Below are 25,765 nucleotides of genomic sequence, written 5' to 3' on the forward strand. Positions count from 1 at the left end.
TTGAGCATTTTTTCATGTGTCTGTTGGCCATTTGTACATCTTCTTTGGAGAAATGTCTGTTCATGTCTTCTGCCCATTTCTTGACTGGATTTTTTGTATTTTGGGTGTTGAGTTTGATAAGTTCTTTATATATCTTGGATACTAGCCCTTTATCTGATATGTCATTTGTGAATATCTTCTCCCATTCTGTAGGTTGCCTTTTAGTTTTGTTGACTGTTTCCTTTGCTGTTCAGAAGCTTTTTATCTTGATCAAGTCCCAATAGTTCATTTTTGCTTTTGTTTCCTTTGCCTTTGGAGATGTGTCTAGCAAGAATGCTGCTGCTGAAGTCGAAGAGGTTGCTGCTTATGTTCTTTGATTCTGATGGATTCCTGTCTCATATTTAGGTCTTCCATCCATTTTGAGTCTATCTCTGTATACGGTGTAAGAGAATGGCCCAGTTTCATTCTTATGCATGTGGCTGTCCAATTTTCCCAGCACCATTTATTGAAGAGACTGTTCTTTTTCCATTGGATATGTCACATTAATAAAAAAAAAGGACAAGAATCATATGATCCTCTCAATTGATAGAGAAAAAAAGCATTTGACAAAATACAATATCCTTTCTTGATTAAACTCTCCACACTGTAGGGATAGAGGGAACATCTATCATATCATTCTCAATGGGGAAAAACTGAGAACTTTTCCCCTAAGGTCAAAAACATGATAGGGATGCCCACTCTCACCACTGTTGTTCAACATAGTACTAGAAGTCCTAGCCTCAGCAATCAGACAACAAAAAGAAATAAAAAGCATTCAAATTGGCAAAGAAGAACTCAAACTCTCACTCTTCACAGATGACATGATACTTTATGTGGAAAACCCAAAACTCCACCCCAAAATTGCTAGAACTCATATATCAATTCAGCAATGTGGCAGGATACAAAATCAATGGACAGAAATCATTTGCACTTCTATACACTAACAATGAGACTAAAGAGAGAAATTAAGGAATCGGTGTCATATACAACTGCACCAAAACCCATAAGATACCTAGGAATAAATCTAACCAAAAAGGTAAAGAATCTGTATTCTAAAAATTACAAAACACTTACGAAAGAAATTGAGGAAGACACAAAGAGATGGAAAAACATTCCATGCTCACAGACTGGAAGAATAAATATTGTTAAAATGTCTATGCTACCTAGAGCAATCTACACATTCAATGCAATCCCTATCATAATACCATCAACTTTTTTCACAGAGCTGGAACAAATAATCCTAAAATTGGTATGGGACCAGAAAAGACCCTGAATAGCCAAAAGAATGTTGAAAAAGAAAGCCAGTGCTGGCGGCACCATAATGCCTAACTTCAAGCTATACTACAAAGCTGTGATCATCAAGACAGCATAGAACTAGCACAAAAACAGACACATAGATCAATGGAACAGAATAGAGAGTCCAGAAATGGATCCTCAACTCTATGGTCAACTAATCTTCGACAAATTAGGAAAAAATATCTAATGGAAAAAGAAAATTTTCAATAAAGCATATGATTTTTCTGCTGTCTGCATGCTTTCTTATCTGAACAATTTTCTCTGTGTCCTTCAGAAGAACTAATTAGTTAGACGAACCTACAAAAATTTTACTTTGAGGGGTTAATGTTTGAAAGAAGTTTGAGATCAAATTGATTTTTGTAATTTGTAGGTGAAGTGTTTTTGTTTGTTGGCTGGTCTATTTATGTGTTTACTCCTCACATATTGACCTGAATGTTTCCTCTATTTTTAAAATCCTTGACATTCAGAAATGTGTCCTGCCTATATATATGAATTGCTCTCTTTTCATGAATTTTCCTTAGCATTTAGTGAGCTTTGGGCAGTACAAACTCAGGACTAGCACAACATTTACACTCTTTCCTGGTTTCTAAGGCCAGGTACGTTTCTATACTATTTTAATTGCTCACAGTGATCATAAGTAAAGTGACGAAAAAAAAGTTCCAATGGGTTTTTCAGAAACTTATCCATAAATTTGGGAAAACTTAATTTTCCTTAGTGCCAATCCTGCCTTGCTGACCATTAATTATTTAAGTATAAAGGTAGTTATGGTAGAAATGCACTACCTAATTGCTAAAATAAGACTTTCTTTGCTACGCTTTTGAGGCATTCCTTCCCTTCACAGTTATCAATTCCTTCACTTATAATTAACACTCTTTCCTTCTCTGTACTCTCTGCCCTTTCAGGATACAAACATGCACAGATAAACCTTATTCCAGCACTTTGGCAAGAGGTAAGTGTGCTACTTAAAGGAAATCTATAGTGACTGTTTCTATAATGAGAACAATACTTTTGAAAGAAAACACTTTAGAAAGTACCTCCTAATTCATCTTTTTTGGTGAAATTGTAAAAATAGATTTAATTAAACAAAGACAGTTATAAACCCATAAAATCATATGCATAGATATTGGTAATAATTTGAAACATCATGGAAAACAAGTAAAATATTTGATAAGAATGAGACAACTACCATCATTTTAAAATGTAAAAAAGAATTACTCATTACTCTAGAAACTACAGTTCTGTAAGCTTAATTTTAGTGTCAGGAAAATGCTAACATAATGCAGTAAAAATCTTATTAATTCTTAACACAGGAGACCAGAGAAAGAAAAAAATACAGAATTGCAATTAACTTGCTTGAGATTATCTAAATTTTTTTTTATTAAAGTAACAGAACATCTAGATATCTGGGAACTGGCAGTCTTCTTGCTATCCTAAATAAACCAATATTGGATTAATAAGATTTTTTGTTAACACAGGAGCAAAGTTGAAAATTCATGGAAGAAAATGGCATGCTGGGTAACATAGCTTTTTGAAGAAAATAATTTTTTTAATTATAAGAATTATTATTTCATAATAGGACTAAGTCATTGTACAATTCTGTACAAATTACCTTATAGCAAAATAAGTGTTTTGAAATGCAACTATTTTATTACTTAGAAAAAAATCTCTAATGCTAAAGCATTTTCTACCAATAAGCAGTGATGATCTTAAAAAAATTTTGCTGAAGATCTCATAATGACATGCGATACAATGTACTTGAGTGAAATAGGTACAAGAGGAAAATAATTATGCTCATTGTATAAAAATGCATGCTCCTGATCAAGAATTAGAGGAGCAGCACAAAACAAAAATAGAAGAAGTGAGAATGAGTTTAACACAGGATAATTGCTGGGGTTAATATTTCATATACCTAATTCCAAAAATCGTGTGTAAGTGTCTCATTATGTGATACTAAAAATTTATTCAGGGGTGGGGGGGAACAAAGATAGTAGCTTAGGAAGACCCTTAACTCACTTCCTCCCATGGACATACTAAATCTACAACTACATATGGAACAATTCCCACTGCACATATGGAATAATTCCCGTTGAAAAATTAACTAAATGAATAGCTTTCTCCATAATAAGTGATAAAAGGATTACATCCAGAGAAGTAGGAGAGGCAGAGACAAGAATCCCATCAAACCCAACTCCAGCGTCATGACACACAACAGGGAGGTATCTCTGGGCTAGAGCCTCATCCTGAGGAGTAAGGGATTTGTGGCCCACATAAGGCACTCCAACCCTTGGGACCTGCACCTAGAGACAAAGTCTCTAAAAACATTCCAGGGGACTATAGGGGCTGTGAGAATCTGAGATACTCCTTTCAGAGAGCTTGTGCTCGTACTCATTCTTTGAGCACAAAGGAAGCAGTTTGAGAGGTGACTAGATTATAAGTGAAGGTGATTCAGTTGCTAATCTTAAAGCATCTGTTGGAGAAGCAGGGATTAGTTGGGATTTTCCTTGGGGACAGCATTGTTTGCATTCTCCTGCTACCTTACTATGCAGGTGGGTGCACAGAGACACATCTCATTAAAGCCAAGGGTTTGTCCCACCCTCAGTGCTCATCCCAAGCCTCACTAAAGCCAAGGGTATACCCCGCCCCAACACTCTCCTGTGGCCTTGCTATAGCAGGGCGGGGGGGGGTGGTGGAGGCGGGGGGGGGGGTAGTTCACAAAAGGAATGTCTCTTGACTGCCTGGCTATGGTGGCCAAAGGGGCTTGTGCTCCTGGACCCCACAGGATTGTAACAATCAGAAAGATAGTTCTGGGCAGGATACCACACCCAGACACTAGACAGCAAAATGAAACACACCCCCAGTCTGCACATGATAAAACCCCTTTAATCATCCTGTAGCTCTCAACTTGAGGGAGAGGCTTCAGGAATACTACACATCTAAAGGCTACAAAGGCACTCTCTGAGAACATAAGAAGGGAGACACCATCTGTGCACCTTCCCTGGGCCTTGCCACAGCTTGCTAGAACATCTCAGAAAGGAGCTTATACATTGAACTGAAGCCCTGATTCTTAGAACTGTCTCCCATGGGACATCTCCAAATCTCCTGGTCTGGAAGTCAGCAGAGTCTATGACTGTGGTCCCACAGGACTGCATATATCTGCAAACTTTAAAAGCTGCTGCCTGAAAATCCGGCTTCCAATCAGCCTGAATTTAGGCTCTGACTGAGATTACTCCCTTTGGAACACTGACAGGTCCTGACACACCCTCAACACCTGGGACCTATCAAAAATAATTCAAGCAACTTAGACAGTCACAAAGGTTCAGGAGAAAACCAAGAGCTAGAGCAAGGTTGAATGATAAGGTTCACCTCCTGTACAAAGAACACTCCTTCAAAACTAGAAGGGGTAGCTATTTCACCTAATACATAAACACACAGTCAAACCAAATGAGGAAACAAAGGGATATGTGCCAAATGTAAGAACAAGACAAAAACCTTGGAAAAAGGACCTTAATGAAAAGGAGGTAAGAAATCTACCTGATAAAGAGTTTTAAGTAATGGTCATAAAAATGCTCACTAAACTCAGAGGAAGAATAGATGAACATTGAGAACTTCAACAAAGAGACAGAAAATATAAAGAACTACCAAAAAGAAGTCACAGAGCTAAAGAATACAATAACTGAAGTGAAAAATATACTGGAGGCATTCAACAACAGACAAGTCAGAACAAATCAGTGACCCAGAGATAGTGGAACTTCCCCAAATAGAGCAACAAAAAGAAAAAAAGAATTTAAATGGTGAAGATAGCTTAAGAGACTCATGGGACAACCTCAAGTGGAATAACATTCCCATTATAGGGGTTCCAGAAAGAGGAGAGAGAGAGAGAGAGGAACAGAAAACTTACTTGAGAAATAATGGCTGAAAACTTCCCTAAGCTGGGAACAAAAGAGGCATCCAGTTTCAGGAAACAAAGAGTTCCAATTAGATGAATCCAAAGAGATTTGCAGCAAGACACATTATAATTAAACTGTCAAAAGTTAAAGATAATGAATCTTAAAAGCAGGAAGAGATAAACAACTTGTTACATAAAAGGGAAACCTATATAAGACTATCAGCTGATTTTTCAGTAGAAAGTCTGCAGGCCAGAAGGAAGTGCTATGATATACTTAAAGTGTTGAATGGAAAGAACTACTAAACAAGGATACTCTAACCAGCAAAACTATCATTCAGAATTGAAGGAGAAATAAAAAGTTTTCCAGACAAACAAAAGCTAAAGGAGTTTATAACCACTAAACCAAGAAATGTTAAAAGGTCTTCATTATGCTGAAAAGAAAAGATACTAACTAATAATAAAAAACATATGGAAATATTAAGGGGGGCATGTGTGGTGATGAGCACTGGGTGTTATACACAACTAATGAATTGTTGGACACTACATCAAAAACTAATGATGTACTATATGTTGGCTAATTGAACATAATAAAAAAACATATGGAAGTAAAAATCTGGCTGGTAAAGATAGTGTGAAGGTTAAAGGACAAAGGTAGTAAAATTAACTACAACTACAATAATTTAGTTAAGGGATACATGAAATAAAAAGATGTAAAATAAGACATCAAAAACAAAACACAGGGAAGGGTAGTAAAAATGTAGAGTTTGTAGAATACATTCAAATTTAATGTATATATAGACTGTTAAATGTAAACCTAATGATAACCACAAAGCAAAAATCTACAGTAGATACACAAAAGATAATGAGAAAGGAGTCTAAACATAACACTAAAGAAATTCATCAAACCACAAGGAAAGAGATCAAGAGAAGAAGACGGAAACAGAGAGGAACTACAAAAACAGCCAGAAACAATAAATAAACAATAAATAAAATGGCAATAAGGACATACCTATCAATAATTACTTTAAATGAAAATAGACTAACTTCTCCAATCAAAAGATTCAGAGTAGCTGAATAGGTTAAAAAACAAAACAAAACAAAAAGATTCATCTATATGTTGCCCACAAGAGACTCAGTTCAGATCTAAGGAAACACACAGACTGAAAGTAAAGGGTGGAAAAAGATTTTCTTAAAAAACGGAAATGAAAGGAAAGCTGGAGAAGCTCTACTTATACCAGATAAAATAGACTTTAAAACAAAGACTGTACGAAAAGATAAAGAAGGGCATTACATAGTGATAAATCCAACAAGTATGTATAACATTTGAAAATATTTATGTACCCAACATAGAAGCATCTAAGTATATAAATATAAAGCAAATATTAACAGACCTAAAGGGAGAAATAGCAATACAATTATAATAGTGGACCTTAATACCTCACTTACATCAATGAACAGATCATCCAGACAGGAAATCAATAAGCAAACATCAGCCTTAAACAACACATTAGACCAGATGAACTTTAAAAATATATACAGAACATTCCATTCAAAAGCATCAGAATACACATTCTTCTCAAGTACACATGAAATATTCTCCAAAATTGATCACATGTTAGGCCACAAGGCTCAATAAATTTAAGACTGAAATCAAATCAACCATCTTTTTTCTGACCACAGTGGTATGAAACTAGAAATCAATTATAAGAAAACTAGAAAAATTTCAAATATGTGGATATTAAACAACATGTTACTGAACTACCAATAGGTCAACAAAGAAATCAAAGTAGAAATCAAAAAATACCTTGAGACAAATGAAAATGGAAATACAACAACCCAAAATCTATGTGATGCAGCAAAAACATTTCTAAGAGAGAAATTATAATAATACAGGCCTATCTCAAGAAACATGAAAAATGTCAAATAAATAATTTAATTTTACACCTAAAGGAACTAGAAAAACAAAAGAAGCTCAATGTTAGCAAAAGAAAGGAAATATTAAGATCACTATGAAAATAAACAAAATAGAAACAGAAAAATAGAAAAGCTAATGAAACTAAAGATAGTTCTTTGAAAGGATAAACAAAATTGACAAGCCTTTAGCTAGACTCATCAAAAAAAAATAGAAGGCTCAAACAAATAAAATAAAAAATGAAAGAGAAGTTACAACTGATACCACATAAACAAAAAAGATCATTAAGAGACTACTATGAACAATTATAGGCCAACAAATTGGACAACATGGAAGAAATGGATAAATTCTTAGAAACATACAATCTTCCAAAGCTAACTCATGAAGAAATAGAAAATCTGAACAGACCAATATGCTTATAAGGAGACTGAAACAGTAACCAAAACCTCCCAACAAACCAAAGTCCAGGACCAGGCAGCTTCCCACCTGAATTCTAACAAACATACAAAGCTTTAATACCTATCATTTTCAAACTCTTCCCAAAAAAAGAAGAGGTGGAAATACTTCCAAATTTATTTTATAAGAAAAGCGTTATGCTCATATCAAAAGCAGACAAGGACACTACAAAAAAAAGAAAATTACAGGCTGATATCCTGGTAAACATAGATGTAAAAATCCTCAAAAAATAGTAGCCCCCAGTTTGTTTCTCACAAACTGGGGGTTCTGGAGGGGAGGGGGTTTGAGGGATGGGTTAGCCTGGTGATGGGTATTAAAGAGGGCACGTTCTGCATGGAGCACTGAGTGTTATATGCAAACAATGAATCATGGAACACTACATCAAAAACTAATGATGTAATGTATGGTGACATAACATAATAATAATATTTTAAAAAATAGTAGCAAACCGAATCCAACAATATGTTGAAAGGGTCATACACCATAATCAAGTGAGACTTGCTCTCAGGAAGAAAAAGTAGCTCAACATCTATAAATTAATCAACATGACACACCACATTAACTAAATAAAGGATAAAAATCATATAATTATCTCAACAGATGCAGAAAAGAGCATCTGATAAAATTCAATATTCATTTATAATAACTCTCAACAAAGTGGGTATAGAGGAAACATACTTCAACATAATAAAGGCCATATGTGACAAATCCACAGCAAACATCATACCCAATGGTGAAAAGCTGAAAACTCTTCCTTTAAGATAAGAAAACATGGCAAAATGCCCACTTTAACCACTTCTATTCTACATAGTATTGGAAGTTCTAGTCAAAGAAATTTGGCAGGAAAAAGAAAAGGCCTCCAAATAGGAAAAGAAAAAGTAAAACTGTCACTATTTGCAAATGACATGATTCTATAGATTGAAAACCCTAAAGACTTCACCAAAAAACCCTTAGGACTAATAAATGAATACAGAAAATTTGCAGGACACAAAATTAATATATAGAAATTGGTTGCATTTCTATACACTAATAGCAAACTAGCAGACAGAGAAATTAAGAAAACAATCTCATTTAAAATGGCACCAAAAAGAATAATACCTAGAAATAAATTTAATGAAGGAGGTGAAAGACCTGTACACTAAAATTAAGACATTAATGAAAGAAACTGAAGAAGACACCAATAAATGGAAAGATATTCTGTGCTAATGGATTGGAAGAATTAATATTAAAATGTCCCTACTACCGAAAGCAATCAACAAATTCAATGCAATCCCTATCAAAATTCCAAGGGCATTTTTCAGAGAAGTGTAACAAATAATTCTAAAATTCTTATGGAACCACAAAGGACCCCAATAGCCAAAGCAATCTTGAGAAAGAAGAATAAAGCTGGAGGTATCATTCGCCCTTATTTCAAACTATATTATAATGCTATAGTAATCAAAGCAGTGTAGTATTGACATAAATACAGACACATGAATCAATAGAACAGAATAGAGAGCCTCAAAATAAACCCATACATATATGGTCAGTTAATTTATGACAAAGGAGGCAAGAATATACGATGGGAAAAGGACTGTTTCTTTAATAAATGATATTGTAAAATGCTGATAGCCACATGCAGAGTAATGAAAATGAACTGTCATCTTACACAATACATAAAAATTAGCTCAAAATTGATTAAAGACTTGGACGTAAGACCAGAAACTACAAATACCCTAAAAGAAAACATAGGCAATAAGCTCCTTAACATCATTCTTGGTTATACTTTCTTGGATCTGACTTCAATGTAATGCAATGACAGTCAAAGCATAAAAAACCAAAGGGGACTACATCAAACTAAAAATCTTCTGTACAATGAAGAAACCATCAAAAAAAAATCAAAAGGTGGGGCACCTGGGTGGCTCAATCGTTCAGCGTCTGCCTTCAGTTCAGGTCATGATCCCCAAGGTCCTGGGATTGAGCCCTGCACTGGGCTCCCTGCTCAGCGGGAAGCCTGCTTCTCCCTCTCCCACTCCCCTGCTTGTATTCCCTCTCTCGCTGTGTCTCTCTCTGTCAAATAAATAAATAAAATCTTTAAAAAAAATCAAAAGGCAACCTTTTGAATGGAAGAAGACATCTGCGACTTGTATACCCAATAAGGGGCTAATATCCAAAATATATAAAGAACTCATACAACTCAACAACAAAAACAATCTGATAAAAAAAATAGGCAGAGAATCTGAATAGACATTTTTCCAAAGAATATATATAGATGGTCAACAGACATATGAAAATATACTCAACATCAGTAATCATCAGGGAAATGCAAATGAAACCCACAATGAGATATTATCTCACAGCTGTCAGAATGGCTATTATCAAAAGACAATAAATAAGTGCTGGAGAAGTTGTGAAGAAAAGGGACTCTTTTTTTTTTTTTCCTCTGTAGAACAAGAACAGGTCATTCCTTTATTGACATGCATAAAATACATCACATTTTCTGTTCTGCTGATGCTATAAATTCAATACCAATTCTCCAGCCACATCAGTTATGAGCATAAAGTATATCATGTAACCTCAAATCTCTAACAGTGGAAGGCTTAAAAAAAGACTGGATGCTAGAATAATGCTGCTTCCTTTGATGTGACAACTGAGCATCCATCTCCCTCCCCCTCAGATGATTTCTTCAGCATGTTAGAGCAGTGAGGAATGGTTTTAGTCTCATAACTGAGTTAGAGTGAAGACATTGGCCACATAATACACATGCTCCATTTTTAAAAAAATTCTGAATCTTGGGCAACTGTTCTCTTGTAACTACTTTACAGTTTCTAAAAGCAGTTATTGTCCAAAGCTGGAAGAACTTAAGTCTTCTCAGATGAGCATATGAATGAATGGAGGGAGGTAAACAAAAAATAAAATTAAAAAAGATGAGGTCTGATAGGGGAGCAGCCGGATAAGAAAATCAAAAAAGGAACAGTAATTTAAAGTTTATTCCAGCTATAATGCAGGTTATTCTGACTTTAAGGTAGCATCACATGGCATACTTCTGAGTCCATTCCTGAGATATTCTGTTGTACTTATCTCTGTCTGTTTTATAGATCCGTGCAATCTCTGGCACTAGGGGGTCATCTGGGTTTGGATCACATAGCAGTGAACAAATGGATAAAAGAACTTTAGAAATAGTTAAAGCAGGAGACCACTGTGATCTTAGAATATCGAGACAAATGCTGCCAATACTGTTAATATTTGGATGATAAATTCTTGTTGTAAATGCAACCTTAGGTGGTTTGAAGGGGTAGTCTGTAGGAAAATGAATTGTCAAAAAGAATACACCGCCTTGATATGGGCTGTCATTAGGTCCCATAATTGTGGCTTGCCAATGAAACATATCATCCCCAACTGGACCTGCAGAACATTGTGCTGGAGGGTCACGGGCCAAATCACTAAGTTCCTTATTAATCCATTTCAGCGCCATAGTCTGTGCTTTTCGTCTGGCTCTTCACTCTCTCGGTGTGTGCTCAAAGGTCCGGCCAAAACTCTTGATTATCCGGGCGGCAGGGAAGGATTGTCTCTTCGTCTCACACCGGCTCTGCCAGACACAGGTGCAGAGGGGCCAGGGCCTCCCTCAAGCTGCGGCCTCGGCCTCCTCCCCGCGCGGCAGCTGGTGCCTCCCCGGCCCTCGAAAAGGGACTCTTGTACACTATTGATAGGAATGTAAATTGGTGCAGGCACCATGGCAAATAGAATGCAGGTTCCTCAAAAAATTAAAAATAAAATTATCATATGATCCAGCTATTTCACCTCTAGATATTGACCCTAAGAACCTAAAAACACTAATTCAAAAAAACAGACACACCCCTATGTACATTTAAGCATTACTTACAATAGCCCAGATATGGCGGCAACCTAAGTATCCACTGAAAGATGAATGGATAAAGAAGATTTGGTATATATAAACAATAGAATACGACTCAGCCATGAAAAAGAAGGAAATCTTTCCATTTGCAACAACATGGATGGATCTTGAGGGTATTATGGTTAGTGAAATAAGTCAAAGACAAATACTACATGACTTCACTTGTATGTGGAATCTAAAAAACAAAGCAAATGAATAAACAAACAAAAAAATCATCACAGCTAGAGGCTGTCTAAAGGGAAATGACAACTAAATGTAATGTGGTGTCCTGGATGGGGTCGCAGAACAGAAAAAGAACATTAGGTTAAAAACTAGGGAAATGTGAGTAAAGTATGGACTTTCATTAATAATAATGCATCAACATTGATTCACTAATGGTAAAAAACTGCCATATTAAGGTCAGATGTTAACAATAGCAGAAAGTGAATGCAAGGTATATGGACACTCTCTGTACCACCTTTGCATTTTTTCTGTAAATGTGAAGCTGTTATAAGCAATAGAGTTTTATTTTTAAAAAAGAGTAAGAATAATGTCTATATATTATATGGAGTCATCTTCAGGAAATACTAATTAGGAAACAAAGGTGCAGAAGAGAGTGCATAGTATGCTACCTTTGATGAAAGAGAAGTAGGAAAGTGTGTGTGTGCGTGTGTGTGTGTGTGTGTGTGTACATACCCACTGTTCCATAGTGGGATGAGAAAACAAGAACTAGTAAAAATGGTAACCTATAGAGAAAAGACAGAATGGGAGGTGGTTTGGTGGGCAGTTATCAAAGTTAGGCTTCTTTAAATAGATCTTGTTTTACACCTTTAGCTTTGCAACTATGTAAATATTTTGCATAATTTTAAAATAAAATTGAATTTTTAAAAAGCAAAGAAATCCCTATAATCAAAAGCAAGCTGGAACAATTGAGCCTAACTATATATCAAATTGTTGACACAGTCATTCAGAGAATTATTTCAAGTGAAGAGAAGTATTTCAATAAAAGAATTTTGAAATACACAGTATTTAGGCTGCACCTCCGTAGTGGGAATTATTTTAAAAATAAAATAACCACAAAGATATCTAAACTGCATTCATTTCTCTTATTCTTGATAATAATATTGATTTTATTGTTTTGAAACTGAGAGAGAGAAGGCATGTTTTATACAATTTAAAGATCCTTTTGCCATGGAACACAAACAAAGACACTTGAACAGATGAGAGGCAGAACCCTTTGTTATTTACAGCTCAGAACAAGGGTTGACACACAGGCCACATAGGGGGTTGGTAACAGCAAGGGATAAGATAGCAGTGAGCTGGAACTGCAGGGGAAAAGCTTATGTATGGCAAGTGGAGTAGGGTTATAGCTAGGTTTTGCAGGCTTCTTGTGGATTGGCTAATTTGAATAATTTCCCAGGTTCCTTGGCATAGGAGATGTCCCAAGTTGTCTGATACCTGGCTCCAGGATGATTAGAGTGGGTGCATAGTAACCTCAGAGTGTGAGAGCCCTGATAAGGGAAGTGCTTAGTATGTGGATCTTAATAAGCTGCTCAAGAAGGGAAAATGACTAGCATCTAACAGGGCCTCAAAACTGATTCAAGATAGTATTAAGAAAGGAAATACTGGGCACCCGGGTGGCTCAGTTGGTTAAGCGACTGCCTTCGGCTCAGGTCATGATCCTGGAATCCCGGGATCGAGCCCACATCGGGCTCCCTGCTCAGCAGGGAGTCTGCTTCTCCCTCTGACCCTCTTCCCTCTTGTGCTCTCTATCTCTCATTCTCTTTCTCACAAATAAATAAATAAAATCTTAAAAAAAAAGAAAGGAAATACTATATTTAGGGGTACCCGGAAGGCTCAGTTGGTTAAGCGTCTGCCTTCAGTTCAGGTTGTGATCTCAGGGTCCTGGGACTGAGCCCCACATCAGTCTCCCTGCTCCCCTCCCTGCTTACAGGAAGCCTGGTTCTCCCTCTCCCTCAGCCCCTGCCCCCACTGTGTGCTCTCTCTTGCGTGCGTGCTTTCTCTCTCATAAATGAAATCTTTAAAAAAAAAAGACAATACTATATTTAGACACATACATACATACAGATAGAAAGGAAACAAAGATACTTGACAGAGTAAGGAGTGAGCAAATATTATTAATATCATGAGGATCAAAGATGATCAGAATAAGAGAAAAGATAAACAAATATTACATTAATTTAAATAGGGTTATTCAAAAACTATAATCTTTCACCCCAATTGGAAAGATGAATAGAAATTCTTGACTTAATTTCCCATTATAGAATAGTATATTTTCTAGTTTTGTCCACTGAAAAGGACTAAAAGTAATGATAACTCAGTAGTAATTATTACCCTTAGTGCCCATACTATGATCTCTAAATCCTATCTATAATCAAGAGGATCTAGGAATTATAAGAAAAAAATAGCTAAATTTATGTTTGGGGCAGGAAATATAAATGCATAAATGTGGACAGGTTATGCCTGAAAGCAAGAAATTGTCAAAGACTACCAGGATCATGTCAAAGAGACAGAGGAGCCAAATTTAAGGGGCCCTCAACAACCAAAGATAAGATCATCTGAGTTCATAATTATATTAAAAATATCTATTGTCATTACTAAAGGTAATTGTTTTGAAAAGCAATAAAAGGAAAGATTCAAGCATCTATCCTGCCTTTGCTGTATGGATAACATTTCAATATAACCAAAAGTTGATGAGTGACAGTTATCTCCATACAGAATCTCAGATAATAAATGCAGAGGAAATAATAAAATAAGAAATCATCATTTTGCAACCCTTAATTAAATAATAGATTCAGACATTTAACATCAACAGCCACTTAAACCAGCAGTTAAAATGCTGTTGGGGGAATGTTGTTGGACAAATTTAATGGAGGCAACAGACTGACAAACGACCCTATTGACCAATCTTATTACTAAAATTACAACCATCAACTATCATGTGCCTCCTGATGTAATGCAAGAGAAATAACAACAAAAATTAACCTGAATCTAACCAGGCTTCTAGATCTAAGTACAAGTTTACAGGAAATCTGATGACAGAATAAAAAGTTATAAGAGACTACGGTATGGAAGTTATCAACCAAATCCAAAATATAGGAAATTCTACAAAATGACTCTGTTTTTTAACTACATAAATGGGATGAAACAAAGAGGATAAGCTATTATTGATTAAAATAAATATAATAGATATGTCAATCAAATGCAAAATGTGAACCATGTTTAGATACTAATTCACACCAATCAATTATACAGAAATTTTTGAGATAATTTGGGAAAGGTTAACATAAATGAATATTGGATAATATAAAGTAATCATTTTAAAATGTTAGTGACTGTGATATTGGTATCACAGTTATGATTCTTTATGTTCATGTGTGAGTTGGAAATTTGTATTGAAGTATTTATGTGTTAGATAATAGCATGCTGCAGCATGCTTTAATAATGTCCAGCAAACTCAAAAGGGAGGGTGGGAGATGATACAGACAGATAGAGTTTAATATCATATTCATCTGCAGCAAGAATGTTCAGATAGTCATCCAAAGCAAAAATGGTAGAATATGGGTAACTACTGAAGCTATGTGAAGTATATATGGAGATTCATTATACTGCATTCTCAACTTTTGTATATGTCCAAATACAAACTTGAGAAGAGTTTCCAAAGCTAAGCTTCATTGTTTGTACAAGCAGTTTAAAAAAAAAGAAACAATATGAACAAACTCCTCTGCCACACTCTATGGCAGATTCAGGAACAAATATTTCTCAAAATAACAACTTATCTAGATCTTTCATTCTATGTATCCAAAATAAACAAGAAATATTTTTAAAAATCTTTTCATTGTTTATACATGTCCAAAAGATTTACTGTTTCCTCCCATATTGCCATGAGAGTCAAAACTTCCAGATACAAATTTCTGTGTTAGTCAGTTTTGCTAGGTTATGCTGTGTAATAAATAGCCTCCCCCCAAATTACAGTGATTTAAAACTACTGACCAATCTGAATTTGGGGGTGTTTTCCCCCTTACTCTCAGTACATGTAGGTGGCTAATCACTTGCAGTTATGCTCTGTGCTGGGGTAGAGTTCCAATATTTACAAGTCTCCATTCTCAGGTCTGGCAGAAAAAGCATCTCCTATTTGGAGCTATTCTCATGGCTGAGGGAAAAACCACAAAATGCTGAACTTAACCATACAATTTTCTTTAAAACATTTGTTTGGTAATTGGATGGCAAAACCTGAGAATGGGATGGAGAAATGGAAATTCTATATTCAAGAATGGGGTGCAATTATACAATGTCCCACAGAGAATTTTCCACAAAGAACATCCCTCCCTCCATTTTTTGATGCACCAAAATATTCTTGTCAACATTTATCTGGGCTCTTGAATGTAAAGCAACTTAGATTTACCTGTAGACTTAGTTTTTTTGGGCAAAAGCTTAGTCAAAAGATGATTGAGAAAGTTCTATGTCCACTACCTTAGGGAAACTGAGCATATTTTACCTTTAACAACCAGCTTAGTGCTCACATAAATTCACTGATCCAGCCTATTTAAGCCCTTATGGTGATGCTACCTCCAGAAGCTCATCTATTCTCCAGTCACCAGAATCTGGACAGGTCACTTTTGTCTGTCTACATTGATAGATTTCATAACTTGAATATTGGGGAAATAAAGGTTTCTCAATTTCTTCCTTACCAGAAAGTTCTTAGTTTTGTTTTGTTTTTATTTCTAGTTATTCAAAATGTTCCACACTCTCCCCTACCACCACCAATAAGCACTCTTCATGCTGAATACATCTTCTTACACCCAAAAATAATTCATCTTTCCCCTTACTAAACTCACTAAACTAATAATAACAAAGCAAAAACTTCAACATTAATAGTATGAAATATTAAATTCAAATAAAAATTTTAAAAGGACAAACAAGGTTATTTTATATTAATAAAACTTATAACCTTCAGAATAAAAGAGTCATGCAATTTTATGTGTCCAATGACAGAATAAAAATACATAAAGCAAAAATGTTAGACACAATTATTGTGGGAGATCTTAATGCCACTATCTCTTTCATTAGATCTATGAACAATAAGTAGTAAAATATGTTCACAAGTGAAATTTTTTTTATTTATATTCAATTAGCCAACATTGGTACATCTTTAGTTTTTGAGTGAAAATTTAATCAATGAAGTTGTTATGAGGTATATTTGGATTTTTAATACTACATACAGATTTTAGACTTTCAAGAATCCATGGAACATTTACAATAATGGATGGAGACCCATGCCCTCTTATTGAAGAAGAAGGAGGAGGAGGAGGAGGAAAAAAAAACTGATCTACTTCCTCAGTCACTACAGAGTTAAGTTAGAAACTAAGAAAAATATTTTTAAGTCAAATTAATGGAATTTAAAAATTCTCCCAAATTACTATCAAATCAAAGGGGGAAATTAAATCATAAACTATTTAGGAAATGGTAAAAATGACAGCTTATTAAAATATGGAGTGGGCCTCCAACATTTTCTTTTCTTCCTACTGATTTAGAAAGTTACAAAGATAGAGACCACATTTTCCAGCCTTTTTTGTAACTAAGTTTGCCATGTAACTATGGTCTGGCCAATGCAATTTAGAGAAATAACTGATACAACTTCCAGGTCATTACCATAATTATAGATAAAGTCACTTACTCTGGAATTTTTCTCTTTTTCTATTCTTTCGACTAGATCTGGGAGTTGTGTTGTCTTGGTTCTGATGATGCACTCAGATGAAGATAATACTGCAGGAATGGCAGAATAAGAAAATGAACTTAGGTCCCTGAATGATACTGTAAAGCAGAGCGACTTAATGGCTTGGACTTATCTGGCCTATTATACTAGAGAGAAATACATCACTATCTTGTTTGAGCAATTGTATTTTGGGATCTGTTTGTTAAAGCAGCTTAGTCTGCCTCCTCACTAAGAAAGTGTATGGCCAAAACTATCGTTGCAATTTCAATGATTAAATTATTTTATTAATAATTAAGAAAATATGAAAGTAAGTTAAGCATCAAATAAAATGAAGCCATAGAGGAAAAATAAAATAGCACAATCTATCCATAGAATAGTTAAATGAATTAGAAAGATGAAGTCAGAAACTAATGAATTAGAAAAACAGAGAGGCAACAGAAATACTAAGCAAATAAAATAGATAAAAATCATAAATCAAATTAATTATAGGGTCTGTTTGGAGAGGTGCATGAGAAAAACTAATTTTTAAAAAAATAAGGATATGATAAGAAGGATTAAAAGACCTGATGGATTTAGTAAGATGCAACTCAAATGCCATGTCCACCAAGAAGTGATATTTTCCTTCTTGAAGCCCACACACCAGCACAAGTTCTGCAGTATGTGTTTAAGAAGCTCTACCGTAGGCAGCAGCTTTGAAGGGCATCCTAGTAGCTTGATGAATGCACATTAAACCTTGGATAGCTCTGGAGATGTGTGCTGTGGGCACACACACTAATCCCTGATCATTTCAATGGCCTTATTTAGACTGTTTAGAGAAATAAAAACCTACCAGTTTAGAGACTGGGTGTCATGGACAATATATTACGAGCCCAGGCCAAATTAAATCTGAGTGAGTTTCACTATCTCAGCTTGTATGGTAGTGCATAATAAGATCAGCCTCAGAAGAAAGTTATTTTCTGACACCATAACCATCATTTATCAGACATTTATCCTAAAGGGCTCCTTTGCTTCTTTTGAATGGCTCATGTTCATGATATATAAAGTTGTCCTTAGAAGAGAGTCACTAGGGGTGCCTACTCTTGATCCACTCAGGTCATGATCAGGGTCATGAGATGGAGCCCTGCTCAAGATTCTCTGTCTCTGCCCCAACCTCTCTCCCACCCCGGTCTCTTAAAAAAAAAGAAAAAAAAAAAAGAAGAGAGGCACTAGGACACAGTGAGCACTCAAAAAATAAACTCTGTTTTTACTATCTCCTCCTCTGGCACATTTGAGAATGACCATTACACAGCAGAAATGGAGCCTATGCTATAATCTTATAGACTGCAACAGAGCTCCATCCTATCAAAGGTAGAAAAAAAAATTAACAAATTTAAGACTGCAGAAGTTTTGCTAGGCATTCCCCTCAGTTATGAAGAAATATCAGAAAATTTTCAAGAAAGGGAGCATACTCCTGTAACCCTCTGAAATTCCATCTTTTGTCTGAATTAAAATATGTTGTAAAAAGAATTAGCCCAGCCACAAGAAGGCCATAATGAGAACATCAACTACTTGGTGATGAAGCCATAAAGCTTGTGTCAGCATTTTATGAAATTATATGATTAATCTTCTATGAAGAAATGACAAGATAGGTAGATGGAAGAAAGACAACGGAGCCCCCTTTGACTTTAGCGAAGCTTTACATTCTTTCCTTCATTACACTATTATCAACTCAATGAGAAATTATGGCTCAGACTGCCTAATTGCTAGTTGGAGGGTCATTCAGAATGAATTCCCTCCATGAGAGTAATGTTACCCAGAGGGGACATAGCAAGCAATGTTCTGCCAGGGTGAATGCTGGGACCAATTTTTTTAAAGTTCACCAGTGTCCTCGGTAATGGGATAAAAACGTTGTAGGATGGTAGAGGTATTTAGCAACATTCAGGTTAAGATGAGAATTCAAACTACTATTGGCAAAGAAACACAATGGATTTCAACATGTATGTGGGAAGGCTCCTTTTTTTGAAAAGGAAAAATTGCATGGATCTCAAATAGGGAATCAGTAGTTAAGGATAAGAGTTACAGAAAATGTTCCCTGACCACAGTGGAGTGCAAGTAGAGCAGAAATTAACAAGCTGTGCAGAGAAGGTGAGCTTCAACCCAGTGCTAACCTGTACATAAAAGGATAGAGAAGACTAAGGTGTGCAAATGTGAAACATGGTAGTGATCATAAAAACAAATAGTACTAAAGGATGTTTCTCTGTAAGAATAGTTCACACATGTACCAAATACTCCACTCTGAGAATGACTCAGGATCTACTAGCCGCCAGCATCTACCTGGGTGAGCCTCAGGGTGACCTGTTCTAGGATTAAGGTGTATTATATGATGGTAGCTATTCCTTTGGTTGTGACAGAATAATAATTTCTTCTTTTTTTAATTTTAAGTTTGTATTTTAACTCTAGTTAGTTAACATATAGTGTTATATTAGTCAGGTGTATAATATAGTGATTCAACAATTCCATACATCACCCAGTGCTCATCATGAGTGCTGATTTTAACAGAGATAGTAATTTAAAGTTGCATCCCTTAAAAAAAGGAAACAGTTGCACTCCTTCTCAATAATTCAGGTGGGTTGATCTGCTAAGTCAAGACAGAGAAACTAGGAGTTTCATATTGATATGTGCATGTGGCATCATGGAGCAAATATGGGGAAAAAAAAAACAGTCCCTGCTTTTAAGGCACTAGCAGTTTAAAGATAGGAACACACAAAAAATTAATATTTGTTTCTTTATGATAGGATCTAAATAAATAGTTTTCAAAATCAGAACAATAGAAAGAGGTATTTGGGCTTGAAATATACACAGGAAGTATAGCTACTTCAGGTAGCTTGTAGTGGGAAGTGTTTGGACCTTTAGCTAGGTGTGCTTTGTGCTGTTAAGATAAGCCTCGAAAAGAAAAGAAAAGAAAAAAAAAGCCTGATCCAACAAAAGAGAAAAGTAACAAAAAAGCAAACAGACCAAAAAAAAAAAAAAAAAACTATAAGGAACAAAAAACTATAAGCTTGATTCCAAAGAACAAGAAAGAAAGAAGGAAAAAAAGAGAAAGGAAAGAAGAAATAGGCTGATCTGAAAAATAAGACAAGGAAACAAACCAACAAATGAACAAAAACTTATAAGCCTGATCCTGATACCAAAAAAAAGGTAAAGAAAGAAAAAATACATTAAAAAATAAAAGATAAAAAACAAAAAAAAATAAGAAATACAAAATTTAAAAAAAGAAAAGGAAAAGAAAGCCTATTTCCACCAGAACCGAAGTTGACGCTTCGGAGCACTTTTTAATCAATAGATTTGGTACATGCAGGGGGCGTGTGTTGGTCTTCTGAGGGAGAGGCCCACTGGGCTGGCTCAGAAACAGACTTGCCCTTGTAAAGGTGCCCCTGCCAGGCCTGGGTGGGGGTGAGGGTGTGGAGGGGGAGGGGGTGTTTAGGATAGGGGACTTCGGCCTCCACCGGAAGCGCTGTTCCTCTCTGAAGTCTGACTGTGCTGGAGGGCATGGGGGGAGGGAAAGGTGGTGGAGGAGGAAGATGGCATCATGGCGCCCTCTTGTCCCTGGGACCGGAACTTGCGGCCACCGCTGTTCAGGAGGCCCTCGCAGAAAAGTGACCAATCTCCTGTGTCCCAGGCTTTCATCAGATCCTTGCCCTTAACTTGTCTGTGCCCAGGCTGTCAGTGTGCCCAGTGCCACAGATCTTCTGTATTTTATCTGTGGCTGGTGGCTGGGATTCAAAACTCCAAATTTTAAAGGGCCTGACAAGGTGTGGACCCTGGAGGAGAGCCTTGAGGCATGCCTGGCACCCTCCTGTCCCAGAAAAGCAGTCACACGGTGTACGCACGGTGGTTAGAGTCTATTGTGACACACGTGAAAAGCTGCTACAAAGGTTATCTGCCCTCTGCGCGCCTCTGTCCCCTGCTGTTGAATGCCACTCAATGGCTCCCAGCTGGCCTTTTGTCCTTGGAGTGGCAAAATACCCTCTTCCAAATGTACTCTGGGAAGGGGAGCAATCTCTCCCAGTGTGACCCAGGGGCTCTCCTTACCCTGGCTTATTGCGCAGTCCCCTATCTGCTGCACTCCCCTCGCTCTCTTCCTCTCCCTGACTTCACTCTGCAAAAAAGGTTCCCTTCCCTTCGGACCCTGCGGCTTTCCTCTCCCCCAATTCATGACTCCGAACTTTGCATCTGCCGCGTTCTCTCCCTCCAATGGTGCAGATTGTTTTCTTAATCCTCAGATCGATTTCCTAGTTATTCAAAATACTTTGATATTGATCTCGCTGTGTTCAAGGGACGAGACAAACTCAGGGTCCCCCCACTCGTCCACCATCTTACCTGCCCGCAAATGAGGTTTTAAAAACCAGAAAGATAATCATGTGATTTTTGACCTACTGGATCTTCCCTTCTGCCTTTCCCTTAGGTAATGATTTCACCTTTTTCACCAGTGTTATATTCTTGCCTCTCATTCATAAAGAATTTACCCTTTTTCTGTGTAATTTATTCACTCTTAAGCCTTCTCTACCACACTTATGTTGATGCCTCCTAAAGATCTATCTCTATCCTCATCTCTTTCCTAAGTTACAGAATAACTGTGCTAACTTCTGCTGCCTACCTCCACCTGATGACCAGAAGTCAAAAAAATAGAATCTACCTTTTCACCCAATCCTATCCCTTTTACAGGTTCACTTTCTCAGTTAATGGCATCATCATCATCAGTGATACTCAAGATAAAAATTTAAGTAATTCTTGACAACTTCCATTCCTCAACCACTACCATGTGTCCCTGTACATTAAAAGTTCTCCTTTGCTTTTCAAAATCATGTGGATTACTATTTAAAATGCTCTTAAAATTATCGTTTCTCCTCCAGCCCCCATATTTTAACTTGCCTACTTTCTATCATTATTTTCTCGGGATTATTGCAACAGATCTAATTTTAAAATCTACCTTCATTCTAATTTTTCTCCAAAGTATTTTTTTATATTGCTGCCATATTGTGAAGTCATATCGATCACTTTCTCAAAAACTGTAGGAGAGCCCCTAAACCTAACAAAATTTCTTCAAGCCTGACTTTAGGCTACTTTGCCACCCAGTTCCAGCAAGAATACTGTGGTCCAACCACAATGGGTTTTTCACTGACCTTCAAATGCCCTAGGTACTTCAATGTACACATGTACACATTTAGACATTTTTTCCAGACTATAAAGTTCTCCTTCTACTCATTTGCCCCTTTAAGTGCCTCAGTATTCAAGACCTGGATTAAAGGTCACATTTTCTAAGCCTCTCTTAGCCTCAGTTGTGTAAATTAAAATTGCCACCACTCTGTGGCAAAAATGTTGCAATATAATGCATTGTGGCTATTTGTATAGGTATCTGGTTTTAACACTTAATTTCTTATAGATGGGTACCAGGTTTTATTCATCTTGAAATCCCTATGGCCAACACAGTATCAAACAAGGATGAAAATTATGTTTACTGAAGTCAAGCTGAATTGAGTTGACTTGAACTGAAGACATCTATGAGTAGTGGGAAACATTTAATGAAGCTGAAAGAAAGAATTGGGAATGAAGACATTAGCTAAAGTCATTAGAATATTCATGTTTTCCAAGCTTCTCATATAGAGAAGGTGACTCACAGAAAATGATGACATGGAAGAGGTAGGAAGAGAAAAACAGGGAATCCAGTGAAGATTACAGAAGAAAAGTAGTTAGTGAAGTAAAAAGAGCACCAGGAAAGAAAATGGCACTAAACACAGTCCATTGGAAGGAATTCTCAGAAAGAAAATTGAAAATCTTTTTTTCATTTTTGCTAAATCCTATAACCCAGATCATCCTGTTCTAAAGGATAATTTTTTACATCCTCCCAAATGAAGATACGTAAATGGCACCCAGATGTTTTAGGATTATCATCCTTTTAATTATTTTCCTAATGTAATCTTTAGGAGACCATAAATAACATAAATTTACTTTCCATTTGTTTCTTTGCTTACTAAATCAGCTGTTAACTCAAGTACATGGTGTTCAGTAACATTGTGTTTGTACTATATTTGCTTGCTGATGGTTGCAAACTTACTCATTTGCTAATAAATGGGTCTTTCATCTAATTGATAATATCTCTGTCCCATTAAAATTTGGATCAGTAGACATAAGTTCCTTTCTGAGTTTAAGTTTTACTTTCATTGTTTTTATTATCTATGCAATGGTATATGCAGCAAACAAAATAACAGGTTGAAAAAGTGCCCTAATACTTTTCCTACAATTTGCCTTCTCTGCATACTCTTAAATTTTTATGGGTCCTGGTTAATATTAACAGCTCTAATTCTAGTTGATATGTAAGAGTGTCAGAAATGATATTCTAGGATAAACTTAGTGTATTGGCTGACTTTAGATCTGACATATATTTAGACATTCTTCATAAAGTTGACTTTAAAATCTTATAGATGTGATCCTATGCTCATTTCCCTTAATAACCAAGTAAGGTCTATAAGCTGAGATTGCTTCTAATTGTCCTGAGGAGATTCTAACTGGGAAGGGACTTGTTTATTTTAGGAGGTCATGTGTTCTTCAGCCTTCAGATCATTTTCCACTGGTCCCCAAACTGAGAAATAGTAGCTTTTATCATGACTCACCTTATTCTTCCACAACTGAAGCCTATTTGGAAAGATAAGAAGCCTATTCTAAATGCCTGGGTGATATCTACCAGCCAAAGAAACTGTCAATGAACTATTCTTGAGAAGTTCCTAAACACAGCCCATCTCCAGTCTCATTCCTTGCAGAAACCCCTCCTCTTCAAAAATGAATAATAAGATTATTGGTGTAGAATTATGATTGTACCATCTGATTTTCCTCTACTCTTGCTCTTTCTGCTTGAAATGGACTTTCCCCTTTGTTTAACTATTCATCTTTAAAAGCTGTTTTTAAACCACTATGTATCTTGAAGAAAGGAAGAAAACATAGAAGAACAAATAGACAACACAACTGAAATAATACCATATATAAGCAGATATCACAGTCTTTTGGGTAGAGAATTTAATTTTTCTTAAAGTAGTTTTAACTATGTCTGTATTTACTTCTTACAGGCTCCAGTATGATTTTAGTGTTCAACGAAAAATTATGATACTGATATTCGTGATAATGAGTATCACATTTTATATAACTACAGTGGAAGAGCACTCTGTTAATTTGAAAGAACAAAAAATCCAGCAATTACAAAATAACAGCAATAATAATTTCCTTTTCTCAAATAAAGTTTTCCCCATATCTTTCACTGAATACCATTGCATCCAAATTCTGACTCTTAGAAATACTGTCATTTGATTCCAATTCATCCATGCATACATGCATACATTTTACTCAGATGCCAAATCACATTAATTTTTTGTTGCTTTATTTTTAGTTTTTCAATTGCCAAAAATGATAAAATTGTAAGGCTATAATAGTGCCTTCTGGCTCCTTGCCACTTCATTTCCACCTCCCTCCTTAAAGAGAACAGTTGTTCAAGACTAACCTGGAATATTTTCTTCTAGATTATTTTTATTGTTTTATTTTATTTTTTTAAGGTTTTATTTATTTACTTGAGAGAGAGAGAGAGAGAGAGCACAAGACAGGGTAGGGTAAGAAGGAGAAGCAGATTCCCTGCCAAGCAGGGAGCCTGATGCGGGACTCAATCCCAGGACTCCGGGATCATGACCTGAGCCAAAGGCAGTCGCTTAACCAACTGAGCCACCCAGGCGCCGTCTTCTAGATTATTTTTAATGTATTACAAATATACCTATCTTCATACACAAGTCTTAGTTTAATAAACAGAATCCCATTATAGATATATTTCCATGACATTCACATAACTATATATCTTAGCGATATCTTTATGGCAGTATGAACACATCCATCACCTTTGTAATGGCTACATAGTACTAAATAATCTAAATATACCATAAATTATTTAGTCTTACCTTTATTAACGAATGTTCAGTAAACACCCATTTTGTACTGCTTACAACGACAAAATGAGTATGTTTGTATATAAGTTTGTGCCCATGCATGACTATTTCTTTAGCAGAGAGTCTAAACATGAAATTGCTGGGTCAAAGGTTATGTGTGTTCTAGAAAATTGCCTTTCAAAAACACTTGTGCCACTTTACATTTCTACCAACACTGGAAGATAATGCCTGCTTCCTCACAAACACATCAAAACAAAATTTTCAGTCTTTCAAAATAATTTTTCCCATGTGATGAACAAAAATTGGTATTATTTTTGCTTTAATTTGCATTTCTGTGGTTTTTAGTACAGCTTGACTTTTTTTTTCACAAAGTTTATTGGCCATTTGTATTTTTCTATATATTTGTCCATTTTTGCTAATTTGTTTTCCCTTTCACTATATAAGATCTCCTTATAATTACACACCCATCTTGTCATACATGTTGCACGTATTTTGAAAACTCAAAATACATAATATTAATAACAATAAGAATTATAATTATAATGCAATAATTCATATGTGTAAAAGCCAGGTTTCTTGAGTCAGCATACCCAGCCTGTCAGAGGTTTGAGGTCTGTCAGTGCAA

General features: G+C 35.9%; 1 pseudogene; it reads right to left on the reverse strand.

Annotated features, from left to right (window-relative positions):
* Nucleotides 1-9,996: 9,996 nt before the first annotated feature.
* Nucleotides 9,997-11,197, reverse strand: LOC114214841 (ubiquitin-conjugating enzyme E2 D3 pseudogene; annotated as a pseudogene).
* Nucleotides 11,198-25,765: the final 14,568 nt, after the last annotated feature.

This window comes from Eumetopias jubatus, unplaced genomic scaffold, assembly GCF_037043125.1.
Source record: "Eumetopias jubatus isolate StellerSeaLion01/CBP00866 unplaced genomic scaffold, mEumJub1_p1.0 scaffold_1, whole genome shotgun sequence".
Taxonomy (NCBI): domain Eukaryota; kingdom Metazoa; phylum Chordata; class Mammalia; order Carnivora; family Otariidae; genus Eumetopias; species Eumetopias jubatus.